Genomic DNA, 21,374 nt, shown 5'->3' on the forward strand with positions numbered 1-21,374 from the left:
TTTCAATGGCACCAAGAACCTTCATCTTCTACTTCGGGTTCCCTTTAAAATCCAGGGTCATTGCTTCAAATAAGAAAACAGAAATACTAAGGAATGGACAGTTGTTACCAACTGTGCCTTCATTATGGTTGCAAAACATTTTAGAAGCCTTCGGAACTATCAAATACGAAAATGCAGATCTGGACCACTACCTTTCAAAGCTGACAAATCATTTGGGACATCTTATTTCTTAAGTATGCCCATTGAGATACGGTAAAATTGCTGGATTTGATGAATGTAACAATTCCCAAACTCTAAAAATCAAATTCTTTTCATTCAGTTGAATTAAAACTCCAGAAACATTGACCACTAAATATACTGATCTTTTGTTTAGGCAGAAAAAGGCATGCTTCTTCCTTTCTAGACTATTTTTTTTTCTGTTACGTTAATAAGCAATCTTAACTTAGATAGAGATTTTTTGTACAAATTTTATTTTGACCTTGAATATTAAATGTGGCTCTACCAAGCAACACCAGTAAGAATTGGCATATACATACATGGGATTTCAAGGTTTGCTTTTATAGTTTGTGGTTTTTACCTGTTGCCAAGGAATCTTTTAGTACAGAGTTATTTCTCAAAGTCTTTCTAATGAATAAGTAAAGTTTTACTTATGATAGGGAACAAACATCCTTTCAATAGGTAATATTTGATATTTCCAGTATTTTCCACACATATCCCTTTCATATTCAAAATGTAGGCAAATAATTTTGCATATATGATCAAAATCAAAAATAATTCCAACTTTCCAAAAGGCATTTTGGGAAGTCTGACTATTTCAAAACAGAAGAAACAGGTGGTTCTTCTTCACAAACTGTGCATTATCAAGTTCGGAGAATAGAGCTGTGACATTAAGCTGATTAAGGCTGCTTTTGAAAAAGCTGCTTATGATTTAATCTCATATCCAGGGATTAAGTTTTTCTTCGATGAGAGTAAAAAGAAACTCGCCACTCATGACTCCAAAGTGTATCTCTTAACTGAAGGACCTGTAATTTGAAAGACTTACAGCCTATTCTTTAGCTTTCTCCTTATGTTGATGTGCAAGTCTGAGAGCTCCACCAGACATTGCCACTTTTTAATGCATCTTTCTCTTTTGTTGTTTCTGCTAGTAGCTGATGAGTGGAGGGAGGAGGTCTCACAGAGACAGATTGCTCTGTTTTGGGCTTGAGGAGGCCCAGGTATTTTTGGGGAGTTCCAGGTCAGGCAGATTTGAGGTCTGCTGATAGGGAAGGGAGGGTTTGGTGGCATTTTGACCTTTTTTATACAAGAGGAGTGTGAGGCATCAGGACATTTAGTGATTTCTAGCTGGTAAAAGAAGTCATGAAAAGGCTGATGAGCTTTGGAAGACAGAGAGACTTAATGGGTAGATAAAAGCATGCCACACTCATTCTTCTCATGAATCACAGAAGCACAGCATCGCAGAATGGCTGAGGCTAGAAGGTCCTCTGGAGGCCATCAGGTACAATCCCCTGCTCAAGCAGGACACCTAGAGCAGCTTGCCCCGGACTGTGTCAAGACAGCTTTTGAAGATCTCCTCCTTACAGCTCTCTAGCCCATCCAAGAATAAAAACAACAATGCAGGAACTGACATTCAAAAACAGCAGCTCTTGGATTAGTCTCCCATCAAGAAAATCGAGAATAATTTGTTTGATATTCAGAATAGGGGTCTCTGTGCAGTCTGAAATCAGGTCCTGTATCCAGTTCCAGCTCCAGTTTCTCAAGTTGGTCTTCAGATACTGAGGCCATCAGAATCAGTGACCACTTTTTATAGTGTGGACATTGATCCAAAGTGCTTTACATTGAGATCCAGCAATGCACAAGTGAGATTCAGTCAAAGAGACCTGGATATTACGAGGTTAAGAGATGATTCTGTGACTTTTGTCTGCTGTTATGCAGAGTGCATCACTTAAGTGGACCTGAAGTTTCAACTCAGTTGTAGAATTTCCACAGTGATGTGAAAGAAGAGGTCACAGAAATTGTTTGCTAGATAATGAAATGAACAGATCTCTTGGAAGGATGTGCAGGAATCGATGCATTGACTCCTTGAATTAAACGGTGTTTTAAGCATTAAACTGACAGCTGTTAAGCAACGAAAAGAGAGATGCCTATTCTCAGTGTCAATGGAAAGAATATAGTCAACATCTTTAAAACATGTACCATTACAGTACACTTTGTGAGAGGTTTTAGTCCCTTAAGTTTCATGAATTATTAGAAAGTTTGTCAGCGTAGGAAGGATTTGACCAAACCAGTCCAGTGTTGCATCATAACCCAAAAATGACAGACAACAATTCCTGGGGAAAAATGAAACAACTTTCCTCCCTTCTTTTGACCACAGTGAGTGGGAGCGTAATTGCTGTTCACAGATAATTTTTCAGCAATTTTCTGTTGGTAAAAATGACACTTTTTTTTTTTTTCTTTTTCTAAACCACAAAGGCTCCAGTGCTGCAGAGAAGACATCCAGCTGTTTGTGGACATACCTTCTGCACAGGGCTTTAGTTGCTGAAGTCAGTGAGCAGCCTCCACCGAGCCCGGTGCCCACCAGAGACACTTCTGTAGCTCTGTGCTCTTGGAGGCTCCAAACGTGGAGAGGAACTGCTCCCACTCCAAGCAGCCTTTTGACAAGATAATGGCTCTGTGTGCATGCTAGGTCCAAGATAATGTTTTTTTCTACTCATTTTCACAAGGCCTGACAAAAATTGTGCCTCTCCCTTTCTCTCCCCTGCCGTTTCTTTGGTGAAATAACAGGGCCCGTAGCTGTCTGTTAGAAGAAAATCTCTCCTCTGCTTCTGAAGACAAGTACATTTGGGATAACTTTCCAGTGTTAAACCTGAGCCTGAGGAAGCTTATGATTCACAGGGCACGTAAAAATGCTGCCCACTGCTCACCACCTCTTGCTGTTATACAATCTCTCAAATCTGATAAACACTTCTAGGGCTTTGTCATCTCCTCTTTGTTCAGGGATGTAAGAATTCTGCAGGATAACACCTAAGTGATATAGTTTGACTTTCATTTTACTGCAGATTTAAATCCCTGTTAAGGATCCTGGCTTATCAGAGGCAGGCAGTCTTCCATTTGGGAAAAACGGGCTCAGTTCAGTACAAACTGCTCTCTCTAGAGAGAACAAGGGAAAAAAAAGAAAATTATTTCCATGAAGAACTAAAGCTGGGAATAAAGAAATAGCTTCATCATCAAGACTTTGAGGTAAGTAATAGAAAAATATCAACTCTAGTCCAGTGAACTCAGGCTGCTACAGGAGAAAACAGTTAAATTACAGAAAGGAGGCAAGGTGCCAGGGGGGAAATTATCCTGGAGCTGGACCCCTTCCATCCTGTGAGGACTCTGCACCCATTTGCAGTGGAGATTCTCCCTTGGTGGGTATTTCTCCCCACAGATAGGAAGAGGCAAGCTAAAATGAAAGATACTTTCGTTGTCAAACTTAGATAGCAGGGTTTGTGATGCCTGTGGGGTGCAGCAGTGGGAGATCTCACGGGCCTCTAGGGAGCACCTGGGAGGATGGTCTGCCTTGTCCCAGGACACCCTGAGAGCCTCCCTGGAGGCCTGTAGGATCTGCCACCACTGCACCCAGCAAGCATCACAAGCCCGGGTATCAGAGGAGGGGTAGAAGTGCTGGAGGTGAGATGGAAGTGGGAGGACGAGCACCATGATACCGTGGATGTCTTTGTTGAAATGCTCCCAGTGCCATGTGATGGCACAGAAAGACCAAAAATCAGTCTGAGTTGGAGAGTTAGGAAATGGGGAAAAGAAGTGATGCAGAGATTCACAGTCATTGGAAAGCCAGGAGATTTCCAAAAGAGAGGCATCCTGCTGAGACAATGTGGGTTCTGCATTTAGAAATAGAAGGTGGCATTCAAAATTGAAAAGGTTGAATGGGAGATGAGCTGTGAGACAGCGAAGAGGTGTAGCGTCTGGAAAGGCACGTCCTCTGGAGTGAAGGCATGGAAAGCTCTGCATATTGAGATGAATGATAGTGCAGAGACTGAAAACTTGGGAGAGAAACAGTGACGATGAGTCTGAAGAAAAAAAGTCCTATTTAAACAAAGTGCGTGCATGCACACGCACAAAGTAACTGTATCAAGGGGTGTGTGCTTCCATTCAAAAGCTAAAAGTCTAAAAGATGAAATCAGGGACCAGGTATGTTTGCTTTTAAATTTGAAAGTCAACATAGCAGACACCTCAGAAATGAAAAGAAATAAAATAAAATTGTTGGATAGTGTAACACCTAGGAAAAAATATGACAGAAAAAAGGGTGGGTTGCTCAGCTCTAACAGTGTTGCTATATTTTAAAGAAGACAGAGTCAAATCAGATAAATAAGTTGTGTGTGTGACTCAAAACACAAAGTCACTGTGGATTAAAATTCCAGACCTAAATAGCAAAAATGCAGTGTTAAGACTGTACTTGAACCCAGGAAGAATGCTGAGAGTGACTGTAACATACTAAAAGAAATCAAAGAGATGACAAGTACAGAAAACGCAGTAAGAATGAGATACAAGAGTTGCTTTATATAAATTAAGTACCTGCAGTGTGATTGCAACACAATGCTGGGAATATATTTTTAGACTGTATCATAGAGGAGCTCTTCAGGGAAATGACAAGTAGAGCAGCAAGTCTCCGCTGAACCCAGAGCTGTACACAGGCCTGCTTTTAAAATATTTCTGTCAAAGCCACTGTGAAGTGTTCAATTAAAAACCAACCAACCCACCAACCAACCAACCAAAGAACCCACAAAAACAAATAAACAAAACAAAACAAGCCAATAGTATAACTATTGATATTTGTAAAGAAACAGGAAAAAGTGTGAAGCGTTCACATAAGAACTCTATGAAAATATCAGACTTGAGCAAATGCACCATTTATCTGAACTGTGTTTGTAGTAAAGCCAAGAAAGCCACCATCAATCTGCAGTAAAGCCAAAAAAAGCCACCATCAAACTAGCGTGGTTAAAGAGCAGGATAAGCAAAGCTATCCTTAAAAAAAATGTACTTAATGAAAAAGAAAAGCAGAAACTGAGATTAACTCTGGGTAGCAAAACATAAAATCATGGTAAGGCACGCCAAGAAAACCACAGAGCTTAAGGCATAAAAATGAAGATATAATTTCTTAAACACATGGGAAGCAAGACACCTACCAGCGAGTCTATAAATAATCTGACTGATAAAGAAGTTCTGAAAGAATATGGGGCAATAACAGAAGAAGATCGTGAGTTATTGTATTGTTTGTTTTGGTGGAGGAGGTTGGCGTGGTTCACATACCATGGTGTTTCTTTAAGGATATGACTATTGGAGGATTGCTCTTAAACTAAAGCACTGCAGGACTGCAGAATAGCTCATGCTGGGTGGGAGCTCAGGAGGTCTCTGGTCCACCCTCCTGCTTGCAGCAGGTCAGGTTTGAGGTCAGAGCTGGCTGCTCACGGCTTCATCCACCCTAGGCTTAGCAGAGAAAGTTTTGCAACACGTTGTTTAAATCAGTGGAAGTAGCTTAGTGCTTGTGAATGAATTTAAAGGGCATTTTGAAGCTGCTAAATAATAAAAGTCCTGCAGAATAAAGCTGCCTTCATGACAGAGAAACAGAAGGTGACAAATGCAGCTCTGATTTTCCACCTGGGTTCTCCAGCTGGAGTCAGAGATCCATGGACCACCCTCAGCCAGCTGAAGGGACCTACAGTAAAGAGGAAGGTCAGCAGATACACGGACGAATGCGAATCGGGGAAGGACCAGCATATCTTCTGTACAGTTCATAGCTAAGAGACAGTGAGAATGGGAATTAAGGCAATCCGGTTCGTGTACTTGGGTTTCCAGAAGGCTTTCAGGAAGATCCGTCACTAAACAATCAAAGATAATGATTTGCCAGAGATCAAGCACACATTATCTCATGGATTAATAGCTCATTAAAAGACGGGGAACAAATCCATCAGAAAAAAATGAAGCCATGGATATAAAGGTATTGCAAAGACTTCTGAAGCCCTTTGGGATTTGCTAAATCTCTCGCTGGAGGTGGGGAAGTATCAGGTATGTAATGTGGGGAAGATCAAAGCCGTAGTTTCACTTAATAGCACTTCCTTCTTGAGTGACATGTGACAAATGAAACCAATGTCTCCTAGTTTCTGAAAAGAAAAGGAGTAGCACAAGCAGGACCTCACAGGAATTCATTCAGTTCCTTCTTTTCCAGTTTTGGGCCAGACAAGTCTCCTTTATGTGAAAGAGATTCTGCGCTGTGAATGCCGGGGTTTCTTCTCTGCCATCTAAAATCCTCATAGTACTACAGTACTTTAATGATTTTTTTTTTTTCCAAATGTGCTTGGCTAACTGATTCTGGGATGGCACTGCCCCTGGAAAAAGACCTTATAAACTCCTCTCCTCATCCAGGAAGGAGTGGGCATCACTCTGGAAGCAGGCAAGCCCCCTATAGCTGCTGTCACCTTGGGGAGGGTCTGCTCTCCCCAGCTCCCATGCCAGACTCTTGTGGACACCAGGACCCGCTGGGCTACTCAGAAATACCATTTCGGCCTCTTCCATAGTTTGATACAGGGGTTTCAAACTCTGCTCTGCGCCCAGAAATGATGCAGGCGGGGAACCAAAATTATCTCCCTGGTGCTGGGGAGGCTGTAGTGGGAGACAGAAGATCTCAGACTCCAATGACTTCCTCACTGCAAGCTACAATGAGTGCAAACCAATGATCACTCAATGAAAACGTTAAGAACAATTAAAAAAAAAAAAAAAAAAAGACAGATTTTGTTATTAAAATAAACCCATGAAAATTTAAATTAGGATGTGCAGAAAACTTTTTAAACGTTCTTCTATTTTGCGCAGCCTACATCATGAAGCTAAAAATGATACTTATATTTTAGTGTTGCTACGGTTACTGATACTATTCTTCTGAGTCTTGGGAGGAAAGGAATTGGCTGTGTTGAGGAGCAGGCTGCATGCAGGAGATAACCTCTGACCTTTGTGATGACTTCATTTGTATTGCTCTAACTTCAAACCTGAATGGCCTAATCTGCATCTGACTGAAGTAGCTGTAGTTTCACTTTATTTTCTGTCTTTGTACAGAGAAGTTTAAAGAGACAATGTTGAAAGCTGTGGCCTGAGCTCCCAGACAGAACGTGTTGTCCATTTACTGTTGCTACCCAAAGCGCTCTGTGAGATAAATACCGTGTTGAATGTCCTGCTGACTTTCCCATTGAGTTTGATAAAGTCCATACCTTTCAGAATGCAGAAGCTATTTTTTGTAGTACAGATGATCTTATAACCAAAAATATTTCACCATCCCCTTTCTCCCCACCCCATAGTGACTCTTTGTGAATCACAGTACTACAGGAAAGCTCGGGCTGGGAGGAAGCTGGTGAGGTCTCTGATCCAACCTCCCGCTCACAACAGGTCAGCTCTGAGGTCAGACCAGGATGCTCAGGGTGTCATACCTTAAGGGCTTGAAAACTTCCAATGGTGAAGCGTTTGCTGCCCCCAGACACCTGTGAATTCAATGTACAGGACAGACAAAAAGACATAAAGCAAAACACAGGAGGCTAAAATAGCAGCTAGAGCTATGCAAAGTCCTGGTGGCAGAACCAGGAGCAAAGGCTTGATTTCTGGTACTCAAACCAAGTCAAAAGAAGTCAACAAACTGTTCTACAGGCATCGATTTTATGTAGTTTCCAGTTTCTCTAGAAGCAATGCCGCTCTACAGCCCTTCACTGTAGGCAGGCCTCTCCTTGGGGTAGTGTCTATCATCAGGGCAAGCAGTCACGCGACAGTTAAGAAGACCACCTGACAGCTTTGGTTCAAGTTCATTCAGGCAGTTTTAGTTTGTGCCTGTGCAGGGAGAGGCTCAATTCATCAATGCAGACATAGTTCTGCATTAATCCACCTTCCTGTTTGTGCTGGATGGCATAGCTTGCGGCCGTTTGTGCATGGTAGTAGAGCAACGCTCAGGGGAGGAAAGATAACAGGGGTGCAGCACTGAGCTCTGCATCTGCTTCTATCAGTGCTGGCCTCTTGGTGTAGCCAATTGACTTCAGATCCCCAAACGTCACGTTGGCTGAGTTGCGTGAAGTGTGGGGGCTAAGACCGGGCTGGAGGCCTGTGTAGTCCCCACTGCCCTGAAAGCCAGCAGAGGACTGGCTTGGGCAGCAAGCAGAGGTGGCAGTGCTGATGCTCACCAACAATTGCCTTTCAGCAATGAAATTTCAGCTGCAAGTGGTTTGAGGTGAGGATAAAGAGCTGTGCAGAATCAGTCTTGTTCCCAGCACATCTGTGCTGCTATATCACTGTAACTCATCTGGAGAAGGTAGAAAAATATGTAGTGTTTTAAGACCAACACAATATTGTAAGGGCAACTTGCCTTCATCTAAACCTAGGTTAGCTTAAATCGAGTGGGTTGTTGTTTAAATTCACATGCACAATGCTTGCGTTGTTCTCATTTGCTGTTTGGAAATCACTCTAGCTAAATCAGTGCAACCCCTGGTGTGATATAATGAGGTCTCTGCAGATAAGCTACACTGATACAAAGAAGCTATACAAAAATGGTCAATGCAGCATAAAACTGTCTGTAAACAAGCTTTAAGGCACAGAAGATTAAGATGGACCACTTGGGGATTTGCACTAGTTTAATTAATTTGGTTTGTTAACGGAATTCCATTAAATTACAGAAGGCTTTGAGTTTAGACAAAGCCTCAAGCCTGTTCTTCCGCTCAGACCTGTCTGCAGCGCTGGGTGAACAGCTTTGGGTGAACGCTTCATTTGCAATAACGCAACGCTGGTCATCGCCAGGCTACCCATACGTATGGCCCAATTTGCCAAATGGTTTTTTTGAAAAGCTGTTTCAGGGAATAAAGACGAGGTGGTCTCTGAGATCACTAGCTCTAGCACCACACGGGGTGTGTACAACCTATTTTCACTTTAGTCTAACAGTAAGTGATCCAGTATCTCCTTGGCTGAGCAGAAAAGTGTTCTTCCTCCAAGTGGGAAAGGATTTGGGGAAAGCCAAAGAAACATACTGCTGAAGTCAGGAAACACAACTTGATCAGTGCCCATTTTGGAGACCATGCTAGCTGTGTGACCACGCCTTGTGTGAACAAAAGCTATGCCAACTTCTCCTTAGAAAGAGGGTGATGCTGTAATATGGACCAGAACTGCCATAAAAGAAGATTTTCTCTAGAAGCTAATGTAAAGGTCTGATATGGAGAGAAAGCCTAATTTTCAGACTAATTGTTGGTGCGTTTCCATGGCTGTGTGCTTGTGCCATGTTAAAAAACAAAAACAAAAAACAAACAAACAAAAACCACCAACCAACCAACCAACCAAAAAAAACCCACAAAAAACAAACAAACAAGCAAACAAATGCTGGTCTGGAAGTTTTGGACAGCAAGGTAAGCCACTGTAACTGGGACTGGTGTTATGGTACGGGCCACACAGCAGTACTTCTGTGATTACCACATGAAACCATATAAATTTAATGCAATGTGATTAAACTTTGTGTGAATGGAACATATTTTCCTAGTTTGCCAAATATGAGCAAAAAGAAATAACCTGATGAGTAATTTCCAAGGAAATGCTGCTAGGTGCAAGGCCCCTAATTTCTGCTCTGGGAGATTTTGCTGGCAGTGATGACAGTGCTTCTTCTGAGGGTCTGGAAACACAACTGGAAAACCACTTATTTTGGGGCTTTTTCATTTATTTCATCCCTCCCTCCCTACTCTGAACATTTTTGTTCCAAAATGCTGCCTGAGGTGTGTTGTGCCTCACAGGAGCTGCAATTTTGGTGTCTAGTCCTTACATTTGTTTTTTCAGACAGTGCTCTCTGGCTAAGTGACACCTTCCCCAGGACGACACGTCCCCTGGGATTCTGCGTGGTGGTGGCACGGCTGCTTGCTGCCGAGGAGGAAATGCGATATAGCATGGGAAACACAGCCCCTGAACAGCCGGGCTCTGGGGAGAAGGGAGCAGAGGACTTTCTTTTCATAGAACCATGGGCTGCCCAGGACCACGTCCAGGCGGCTTTTGGAGATCCCCAGGGAGGAGACCCCACAGCCTCTCTGGGCAGCCTGTGCCAGGGCTCCGTCACCCGCCCAGCACAGAAGTGCTGCCTGGTGCTCAGAGGGAGCCTCCTGGGTGCCCGGCTGTGCCCATGGCCTCCTGTCCTGGCACTGGGCACCGCTGAGCAGAGCCTGGCTCCGTCCTCTCTGCACCCTCCCTTCAGGGATTGAGGGACACGGATGAGATCCCCCTGAGCCTCCTCTTCTCCAGGCTGAGCAGCCCCAGCTCTCCCAGCCTCTCCTCACAGCAGAGATGCTCCAGTGCCTTCATCATCCTGGTGGCCCCGCATTGGGCTCTCTCCAGTATGCCCAGGTCCCTCTGGTACTGGGGAGCCCAGAACTGGACCCAGCCCTCCAGGTGTGGCCCCACCAGTGCTGCCTAGAGGGAAAGGATCGCCTCCGTTGACCTGCTGGCAATACTTTGCTTAATGCAGCCCAGGATACCATCAGTTTTCTTTGTAACAAGGGCACGTGGGTGGCTAACCTCCAACTTGATGTCCACCAGGATCCCCAGGTCCTTTTCTGCAGAACCGAACGCAGTAAGGACACGCTGTCCCCTGGCATGCCCGTTGGGTGCCAAATGGGAAACACCCGGCGTGAGGCTGGTGGTGACCCCGTCCCACGCGCCTGTGGCTCTGGGGTGCTGTGTGGAGGGGGTCAGGCCCTTCTCCTGCCCCAAAGCCGCCCTGAACCTTGATTTCACGGCTTCAGGGGGCGGTGGGACAGGGTGCCAGGGGCCGGGTGCCTCCCTCAGGGGCACCCCGCGAGGGGCAGCGCCCGGCCGGGCGCGGAAAGCCGTCAGCATTTCCTCAGAAATTCAGCGCCTTGCCGGGGACGCGGCAGCCCCTCGCAGGGAAAGCAGCAGGACTTCTCAGCTTTTAGGACGGCTCCGTCTAGCGGGCTCTGGGGGTATGGCCGGCAGCCGAGGGGCCCCCGAGCTGCTGCTCTGGGGCTGCGGGGCCTGGAGCCCAGCTGAGGCCTTCGGCAGCCTGCTGCTGGGGTGCCTCGGCCCCGCAGCCTCAGGGAGAGGTGGGGATATTAATCCAGCGTCCAAAATGGCACGGGACAATATTTACACTTCTCCACAGTCGTGCTTTTTATTTATTTTATTTTATTTTATTTTATTTTATTTTATTTTATTTTATTTTATTTTATTTTATTTTATTTTATTTTATTTTATTTTATTTTATTTTATTTTATTTTATTTTATTTTATTATTTTATTTTATTTTATTTTATTTTATTTTATTTTATTTTATTTTATTTTATTTTATTTTATTTTATTTTATTTTATTTTATTTTATTTTATTTTATTTTATTTTATTTTATTTTATTTTATTTTATTTTATTTTATTTTATCCTTGTAGATTTCTAGTGCTACTCCTTCCTCTGCCCAACTTCAAGTCATTTATGCTCACGTAGCTCCCCCTAGTCCCAGGGGAGGAGAGGAGGAGGAGAGGAGAGGAGAAGGGGAAGGGGAAGAGAAAGGGCAAGAGGAAAGAGAGGGCAAAGGGGAAGGGAAAAGAGGAAAGAGAAGCCAAAATTGTTAGGCAGTACCACTGTAGACGACGCTGACAGAAGGGAGGGAAAGTGCTAAAGTACATGGGCCCGTGCAGTGCATCTGTGCCTGCAGAGGTGTTCGGTGAGAAGTGGAATAGTGATTTTAGGGTCATGGGACAGTAGAGGCAAGAGTAATTCACAGAAGGAAGAAAAAAAAAAAAAGGAAGGAAAAAAAAAATGAAACCAAACTGAAGGCCCTGATCCACCTAACGTTATTGTGAACTTGTCTCTGCTTTGAGCGGGCATTGAACTACACGACCGGCAGAGGGCTGCTGCAGACTAAATTACTATGTGAATCTTATGTGCTTCTACAATTTTGCTCTATGTCTGCATTTTAAAACAAACAAACAAACAAACAAAATCTCCTTTGGTGATGTGGAGTCTTTTGGGAATCATGTTACTGGCATTAGCCTCATAAAGCTGACCGGCTGCGTGTCTAAAGTACTGACACATCTGTCAGCAGCACTGGCAGGTTGCAAACGTTACCAGTCATCTCTCCTCCTTGGAATTACAGGACTTTTTCTGACAGCTTTGGGAAAGAAAGGAAAGGCTACGCTGCAGGATCCGGCATTGCACAGGGACTGCATTGTTGAAACTATAAGCTAGGAGGCAGAAAAATGTGCTTGCTGATCACAAAACTGAGCCCACAGGGGGTGGAAATGAAACTTTTCAGATTTGAGGGAGGACACGGTGGGTATTTCCTGGATCTGCACAGTTGGTAGCAGCAGTGCTATTCCACGCAAGCAAGACAAAGATCTAAAGATTTCCAGGCAGCAAGAAAGAGAGCAAGTGCATGTTCCAGGAATACTTAAAGTGAGTAACAGTTGTATTTTGTAAGAAAAGCTGCAAGGTCAGATAGTGCCATCTATTAGCACAAGCAGCACACAGAGGAAAGGCTTAGTTAACTTTTGAAATCAGTTGGACTGGAGAGCATAAAGTGGAGTGACATTGCCTGACACCCCTCCCTGATGGAGATGTGATCCTGCTGGTAGCTTTGTCCCCCTGGATGGGGCTCAGGGTTTCACATGGCTTTTTGAGGGTGCAGTGACTGAAACACGTTGAAAAGGTCAGGATGCCTGGCCCAGTGCTGCTGTCTTCCCCTGTGCCTGCAGCAGGGCATGGCTGCAGTCCTTCCCCCTCATTTCACATGATTTGAAATAGATGCATGTGCTGTGGTTTACAGAGACATCAAAAAGAAGCACTATTGTGCTTTTTCTGTCTAACCCAGATATAGCTGCCTTCAGCATCACACAGCAGTGGCACTCCCTGCTCACAGAAACCGTATTTGTCCTTCATTGGTTTTTGCTTTATCAATGCTTAGGGAACAAAAGGATGAACTTTGCAGATTCAGATTTTTGTGAGGAGGCAGCCAGTGCCTGCTCCCCAGCACTGGGCAGGGTGCGCTGTTGAATCAAGAGCTTGAAAAGAAACAAATTTACTGAATTAAAAAAAAATAAAATCCCCCTAGAAGCAGGATAAAGAAAAGGGTTGTCGCTCCCCTGTGCCTTCATATAACCATGAAGCGGAGTAATTTTGCACAGTTGTACTCTCCTTATTCTCCAGTCACCTGCTGAATATTTATTACTCTAGCATCTCCTGTGTCTTTCTGTCTGTTCATAAACTGCTCAATACGAGTGATTTGAGCATTCATTGCTTTAAACTGAAACCAATAGTTACTGAAAGAAAGTGCTTATTGCACAAAAGTTCCCCAGATCTTCCAGATAAAAGGTGATTAAAGGACAGCTATAACTCAGGGACTCTGGATTATGATAACGACTACCTGCCTTGGGGAATGAGCCATAATTAATCACCTGCCTTGGAGTGATTTGGTTGTAGCTGGCACGTTTCAGCCAAGCTGGATCCCAGGCGCAGGGCTCCTTCTCCTTCTGAGAGGGGAAGCATCTGCCTGGCCGAGCACAGCATCTCCCAGCTGGGGGTCCTGGGGCTCTGCCAGTCTGCAGGACATCCGAGGGTGCTCTGCAGCAGGTCTGCAAGCTAGGAACCAGGACCGCACAGATTTGCCTGCAGGGAACGAGAGAAACCAAATGAGTGTAAATGAAGAATAGTCAATAAAAACTAAAAGCTGAAGCTTTTCATTTTTCAGAGGGAGTGAGAACTACACAAAAAGGTCAATGATTTTTTTTTTGCCCAGAGCAGAAAAATAACTTTAAGCTAACTACTTTTCTTGGTCTTCACAGCTTTGTCAGCATGCATCGTTAAGTTCTCCCTGGTTGGATGAGCAGGATGGGCAATGCCGATGAAGGAACCTGGCCTGTGGATGTTGTGCTTGGAGCTGAGATGGAGCTGGAGACCTGTCCTCATAGATACCTCCTGCTGGTTCCTGGGGAGGCAGCACCTGAATCCTGGAGCTGATCTGTCCATGGGCAGCATGTGCTCTTTGGTTCCTGCTGCTGCAGCTACCACAGGGTGCTTGTCCCAGGCCACTCCTTCGGAGCTGGGACCACTGATGTGGTGGTGGCATGGCACATAGGTTGGTTATATGGGGTTGAAAGCAAGTGGTGGGAGAGTGTCTTTGTGTGCTCCAGAGGGGATCAACCAGCAGGATGGGGTGTGTGATACTGCAAAAACCGAAACAGCGTGCCAAGTAGCTAATGCTATCAGCGTCTTTAGAAAAATGGGATTGGGTTTAAATATTATGTTCACCTTCTTTTTCACCAAGTCAGGTGTAGCACTCAGCCAGATGGGTGCAGTCTGTGTTGACAAGGTCACTCTCTTTCTAAGAAGGAGTTTTGTTCATCTATCCGTCTGTTTAGTATCCATGCAACAGTGAAATAGAGCAGCTTTTGCTTATTTATACCCTTGTTCAGCCTGCAGCACTGTGAGAACCTAATGACATGATCAGAGGGAAGTTTGCCTACTTAGAAACACTCCAGCAACCCTAACAGAATAAATGTGAAATGAATGTTATCATTTAATTATTTTTAATCAATAGTAGAGCTTGGCAAATTCTGCAAAGAAGTGTTTGTCAGTGTTAGCTCAAACAAAAAACGTACTTTTGCTTTGGTATTATTCACTGTCTTTCTAATGGCTCTCTGAGGGTGTGCATACAAATGATCTGTGCTCAGCTGAGTGTGGGTTCAGTGCGGAGGGGCCTTTCTCCAGAAGGAAGGATGGACTCGTGGTTGAAGTGCTGTGACTCAGGAGCCCAGGGATAGATACTTAGCAGTGCTGAAAACTTAGTGACATTGAACAAGTTGTCTCTGGGAAGCATTTTAGAGCACATATGGGATCAGGCACGTGGCCATCAGTTAGGAACTGGGTGCTGGATCCTACTTTGCACCTGTTAAACTCTTGCCTTGTATGTATCTAAATAGCTTTGATTCTCCTTGTACGAAATTGAGATAATCGTATTTCATTCTTGTCATCTATAATTGGTCTCATCCAGTCACACCTACACTGCTATAGGCAGGGGTTGTCTCCACCTGTATGCTGTTGAGGCTCAGAGAGCAACATTGAGACTCTGGAGCCACCGTTGCAGAAATAAACTTGCATGGAGTGAAAATCTTATAAAGGCTCTGACTTCCTTCTCACTGTGTGTCATTCTGGGCAGGGAGCAGACACATGAAGGAAGAGCTGCCCATGAGCATGCCCTGCCAGACCCATGAGATCTGTGTTGGCTTCTCTTGGGCTGTGATGTCTCAGGCACCACCTCCACCATGGCTAGAAGATCTGAATTCCTGGAGGTCAAGAAAGAGCAAAGTACCTGGCAGGGTGTTTTTTTACCCCACTTTTACCCCACAAAAAGAAGCTTGCACACCATATGAAAGAGGAAGGACAGTCTTTGGCAGGGCCAGAGCAAGCAGAGCCTTTGCACAGGCAGTTCAGAGATGGCATGGGATGCTCCCAGGGTTTTTGAACCATTAAAGGACAGATTAAAATGGCTTCTGTGGATAGCAGGATGTGTGTAACACACCTTGGTATAGGGGCAAGGTGCATGTCCATATACTTGTTCCAAAGGGACTATGTTGGACAGAAGCAAAGCAAACACTAGAGGTACAAATAGCAGATTTTGTGGAAACTTCTGTATTCTCAAAAAGGAATCCAGAATTATTTCCCTGTTCAGGCAAAATCTTTAACCTCTCTATTTCGCCACAGGTTCAAAGGCCAGTGCAACTGAAGACTGAATTGAGGTATAAGGGTAAGCAACACCCTTTCAAAGCAGATCTACTGTGCCCTGAAGAATAGGGGACCTGCGCTCCTGTGAGAGCGACCTGAGCCCAGCTGCCATTTCTCTTGGCTGCTGTGACCGTCCCTTCACCTTACGCTGTTCAGGCAGTGGTGACACATGTGAGGAGAGGCTGCGAGCAGGACATGTGCAGCTCCACACCTTCCCACACTGGGGTTTTCCCCCCAGCCTTTGAGCTGACAGTGATGCCATCTCAAGCACCCAACCTCTGCCTGTGGTGTCACCTTTGTCCCTTCTGCAGCCAGCCAGAGGTACGAGTACCAGAGGCTGCAGTATTTGAGGAAACAGGGAATGGGGCATCACTGGGCTGAAAGCTGTGTTAGCTTAAGGGAAGTTCTTCAAAACTTGACAATCAGTGCTTCTTTCCCTGAGCAAGCATCCTTAGTTTTGGCAATGCAGAGACGTCAGCTGTGAGTCTCTGCCTCCAGCTGGAACACACACAAATCAAAGCACATGTATTGCAGAGTTGTATCATGTAACAACTTCAAACATTTAGCAACAGGCTTCCTGATGTGTGGCACTCGCAAGTACTTGCAGTGACAGCAGTATTCTCATTGGTAAACTTTCTAGTAGATGTGTGAAATATATTTGCTTCACTTTCTTCTAATCTATCCAAATGTCAGTAATCTATATAAACTCCCATAGTTCATAATGAGAGGGGATGGCATAAGAACCCATCAACCATAGCGCAAGTTATTCTATTGTATTTTATTTCAAGCAGCCAAGCAAATATCTTACTCTCACTAATTTATTAGTTAATGTTCCAGCCAGCAAGGCACTATTTCTTTCTGATCCTTTGTTTGCTTTTGTTGTTCATTTGCTTGATATTCGTGTGTTCCATCCCTGACCACAATTGAACAAATAATCTTTATATTTGGCATTAGTAAGTAATCAGTAACTTCAGAGTGACATCCTAGTGCAGCAGAATGACAACTACTGAAATCCTCATGTTTTCTAGGCATACTCAGTCTTACTGTGGAGGTCTTTTAACATCGCCTCCTAATGCTCTGTTATACCTTGTGTGCCAAAAAAGTGTTCGGCAGATAGGTTGTTTAATACTATTAAAAACTGGTGTCTTTGCCATTCTTTCTTTTACTCTAAAGGAGATGTTGATTTAAAAAATAATTAAGTGTATCAGTCAACAGTTGAGTTTTTCAGTTAACCATCTACCTTACAGGTTTAAATTTTGGAACCATTATGTAAATGATTCTATGAAATGCCATGATTAAGCCCTGGTCACCAGGCAGATAATTTCCTCTAATACTTAATCTGTATAATCTGACCTCAGCGTTACTTCTGTTCAAATTCAATGATACTGGTTTTTATTTATTATTCACCTGTCCTAGATTCTTTTCGTATCTTCACACTTGCTTTAAATATCTCACTGGTGTCAGTAAGGTGAGCTGCTTCCCTCCAAGTTATTCCTTGCCCCTTGGTGAACCACCCTGTAGCACAAGCCAACAAGACCTATTAAAGTCATCGGGTTATTGTATGACTGAGTGCGTTTTCCCAAAGCTTGAACTAAGAGTGATGAAACCTCTTCTTCCAAGATGGATTTGCTCTTTCTGTTGGCATTTATGTGTGTCACACTGTAGGACTGAAAACTTCTACAGTTACAGCTGGATCACGCCCTATCTTTGTAAGCCCCTGTAGGGTTTCATTGAAATGCTGGCACTTGGCCTGCCCTCCAACATTGCCACCTTTGTAGTTTTGGGGCTTTCCAAATCCCTTGACATTTTTTTAACTTGTTTTGTTTGAATATATAACTATTGAATACTTCATAATTTTAGCTGCTATTCATCTGGTACTTTGGTATCAATGCTCTGTGACTGGGGAGTCTTATTTTTTGGCCAGTTGTTGACATGTGAGATGAAGACCCATGTATGGTGGGGACAGAACATCTAACCATTAGAGTGACCATAAGTTTTTCATCTCAGTCTTTTCTTGTTTTGCTGGCTATCTTTCTTAATGCTTCCTTTAATGAGCAATTCCCTCTGTCCATTGAGTCAGTGCTTTGGGAATGTCCTTTTACGTGAAATCATTGCTTGATTCCTGAACTTTCACTCCACAGAAGTACTGACCTGTAAAACAGGAACTCTGGTCTGCATAGGTTGTGCTTAGAGACATCCGTTGAGCGAGAACTGTAGTAACTGACTGACAAGCTCTTGTCTTCGCAAAAACATTGCAAAATAATGGAATTGCTTCCGTTTTTAAAAGGATCCACTATGACCAAAGTATATTTATTTCCTGTCCTAGTTGCAGAGAATGGACAAGCAAAATGTGTTTGAATTCTTGCCCGATGGACAGTGACCTTCTGAGGATGGAGAGGTTTGTTTTTCACAAGCTAACTGTTGCTCACTGCAAGCAGTTATTTCCCCGAGTCAGGCATCATTCCTGGTACTTGGCCACCAGCCCATAAGCAGGAGCAGAAGGGAGTCCTTGATTTCACTGTTTTTACATATATTGGTTTGTCATTCCTGATCTCATGAGGAGCTCTGTTTTTTGTCCTTTTTTCTTTTTTTTTTAATTTCTTTCCATCAGAGCCTGTTTCTCTTGCCCACACTAGCTCTGCAACATTTTTTTCAGCCTTGCTTTTGTTCTGTTGTGTTTAGTTTTAGAGCAGCTGCTCCATCTCTGTGTCTCTGTGTGCTCTACAGCTCTAAAGGCCACATCTTTTGCTAGTGCAACCACTTTGTTACCACAGTCCCCTCTTTCATCTGATTTTTGATGGACTTCCACACACATTACTTGCTTAACACCATTTCCTTTCCTTTCCTTTGGGTTTGGACCACTTGTTCCCAGAGAGCAACACATCGTATTAGCTTGCTGTCTCCTGAACATGTCATTTTGTTTTCCTGTGCTGGTAGCCAGACATCAATAGCTTGACAAACCCATTCCAAATCCCTGAAAATAGCATGTAGTTTCTGTAAGTCCTTGTTTTATAATATTTCTTTAACAGCCTAAATTTCAGCTGCTTGAGCAGAATGGAGCAGTACTTTCATTTTAGCACATTTTTGCGGTTATCCAAATAGAAATAGATCATTCTGGTTCCTCATATTTATAGTAACTGCATCCATCAGTAAACAGTTTTTGCTATTTTCCTTCCCGTTTTGAAGTCCTAATCCAGAATTAACAGTGAAATTTGCTTCCCGATTTTATCACGTTCATATCCTCACACTTGGTAGAGGTGCAAAAAACTTTCCCTTTTTCAGTGCTTCCCCCTGCATCCACAGGGCCAGGTTTGCCACTCGTCATTTTGAGCTTTTGCCAGGTCTGTGCCAGGGTTGACTTCCCCGACAGCACTCCCACATCTCCCAGATGTGCTCCTCCACGTGGTGCGAGAGCTGGCTCAGGGCTCTCGGAGCTGTTGCTCTGCAGGTAGGTTTTCCTTCTGCATCGAGGCCACCCCTGCCTTGTCGGTGATGGGTCATTGAAGATGCTAGGGTTCTCCTGCGCTGGGGTATGCTGGCCCAGGAACCTGAGCAAGATCTTTCAGCTGTCTGAGTGCTCCTGCCTGGTCCAGGCCCCGTGTTTCCTGGCTCTTCTCCTCCACAGATATGTCCAGCATCTGCCTTCTGGCTTCTAATGTTGGAATAAGCCCCACCAAAAGTTAAACGTTCCTTTTAAGGCCCATAATTCTGATATTATTGTATTGGGGTGGGGTTAGGGGGTGGGTGGGTGGGCGGATGTTTTTTCCAATGAGCTTTACTTGTTGTTTATCAGCAATCTGTCGTCTTGACCTAAAATTATGCCCAGATCTTTAAGTTTCTACTATACCAGATGGGCTTTTTCTTACCTGGCACTGCAGCACTACCTCTTAATTTACTCTCACTTCTGTAGAAGGCCCATGGATCAAAATACCATCTCCAGAAGGTGCAACTGAAACTCAGCTGTTTTGTGACAAATCCTCCCACATTTCCATAACACACACAGGGCAAGTTGCCAGAGCAACCTGCCTGCCCCATATGAGTATGAAGAAGTCTTAAAATCTGTGTCTCTCCTTCACGCCCCATACAGGGCACAGCTGCTTTGTTTGGTGGCTCTCTGGGGTCCTCAAGGGACTCTTGCCACTCAAGCCAACTGAGATTCCTCTATCTGCTAGCACTTTGGGGATCAGTCTTTACCTCTTGTTTCTTTCCAGCTGTTGTGGTTCTGTTAATTTGTATTACTGTTCCAAAAAGGCACTAAAGGTTGTCCCTCCCCCAGCATTTGTGTTTTCTTCTTTAGTCCTCAGCTATGTGACCTACTGAAATTCTCTCTGCCACCTCTGTCCCAATACTCCAGCAAAATCCTCGGCCTTTACCTCAACCTTGAAATACTTTCTCTGTTATCCTCCTTTCCAATGGAGCAAACAGTGGCAAATGCTACTGCTTGGACTGTTTTACAGTCCCTTCTTCTTTCTCTTTACATTTTCTACCTGTGCCCAGTAAAATTGTTCTGCCTGAATGACTTTCCTCTTAAGCTAGAGCCAAATCAAATGCTGTTGATTTATGGGTTCAGTAATTGCCCTCGTAGCTGGTACCAGTCTATCCATCACAGCGAGTTTAATTTTGAACCTCAGCATTAGGTTGGTGTCTGGGTCCTTCCTGACTGAAATCCGATCCCTTATTCAATACCTGATTTCTTGATTAGAAAAATCCTCTGGTTCTTCCTCAGCTTTCTGTTCCTCCAAACTGAGCAATCACGCCTTGGTTAGGGAGAGCAGCTGTGCCTCTGCAGTGCCCTGCAGTGGGTTCTGCTGTTGTTCCCTCTCACAGGTTCTTCTTCTAGAGCTGCCAACACCGTGGCCAGGTAGGATGCTGCTGCAATAGGGTTACAATCCTTCACTGATGTTTCTGGGGTTCCTGTGAGTCCTGCTACTCCCTGCACAGCAGTATCCATCCTGTGATCCTAGATGTGTTGTTCTTGTTCCAGGGCCCAAATCAGGTCTGGTTCAAGACTCCTCAAGAAGATCTTTTCATCAGCAGTAGAGACATTTGAGTACCTCGGTGGCCTCACATGAGCAGGTCTAGGATCAGACCAGCCAGTCCCCTCCTGGCCCAGGGGTCAGTATGCACCCCCAGGAGCCCTCCACTAAGGGCTGCAGCCACAGCCTGCTGCTGCACGGCTCTTCCCAAAGACCCAGCCGTCCTCTGGCAAACCCAAGCAGCAGACCCGTGATGCTGCCCATCACATCCTGCGATCTGAGCCTTCCCTTGGGGTCACTCCATTTGGCCACCCTTCAGCATGTGCAAGGAAGCATGGCAAGCAGGACATACACAGCTCCAAAGAACAAAGCAAATATTTACTGGCTAACATGCACAGGGCAGCCGGAGTTCATGAGCTGCCCGGCTGAGCACAGGGAGCTCACCACACCCTGGGAGTACCCCAGCTCCTTTGCTGGCTGTGCAGTTACCAGAGTTGGACTTCGCAGCCTTAGGCCACATCCTCAGTGGTGCTGAGATGCCCTATTTCATAACACTGCTTGCTCCCTGAGGGTTTTATATCTCCCTATTTATTTATTTATTTATTTATTTATTTTTC

The sequence above is a fragment of the Anser brachyrhynchus genome (genome assembly GCF_964034855.1).
Source record: "Anser brachyrhynchus genome assembly, chromosome: 1".
Classification (NCBI taxonomy): Eukaryota; Metazoa; Chordata; class Aves; order Anseriformes; family Anatidae; genus Anser; species Anser brachyrhynchus.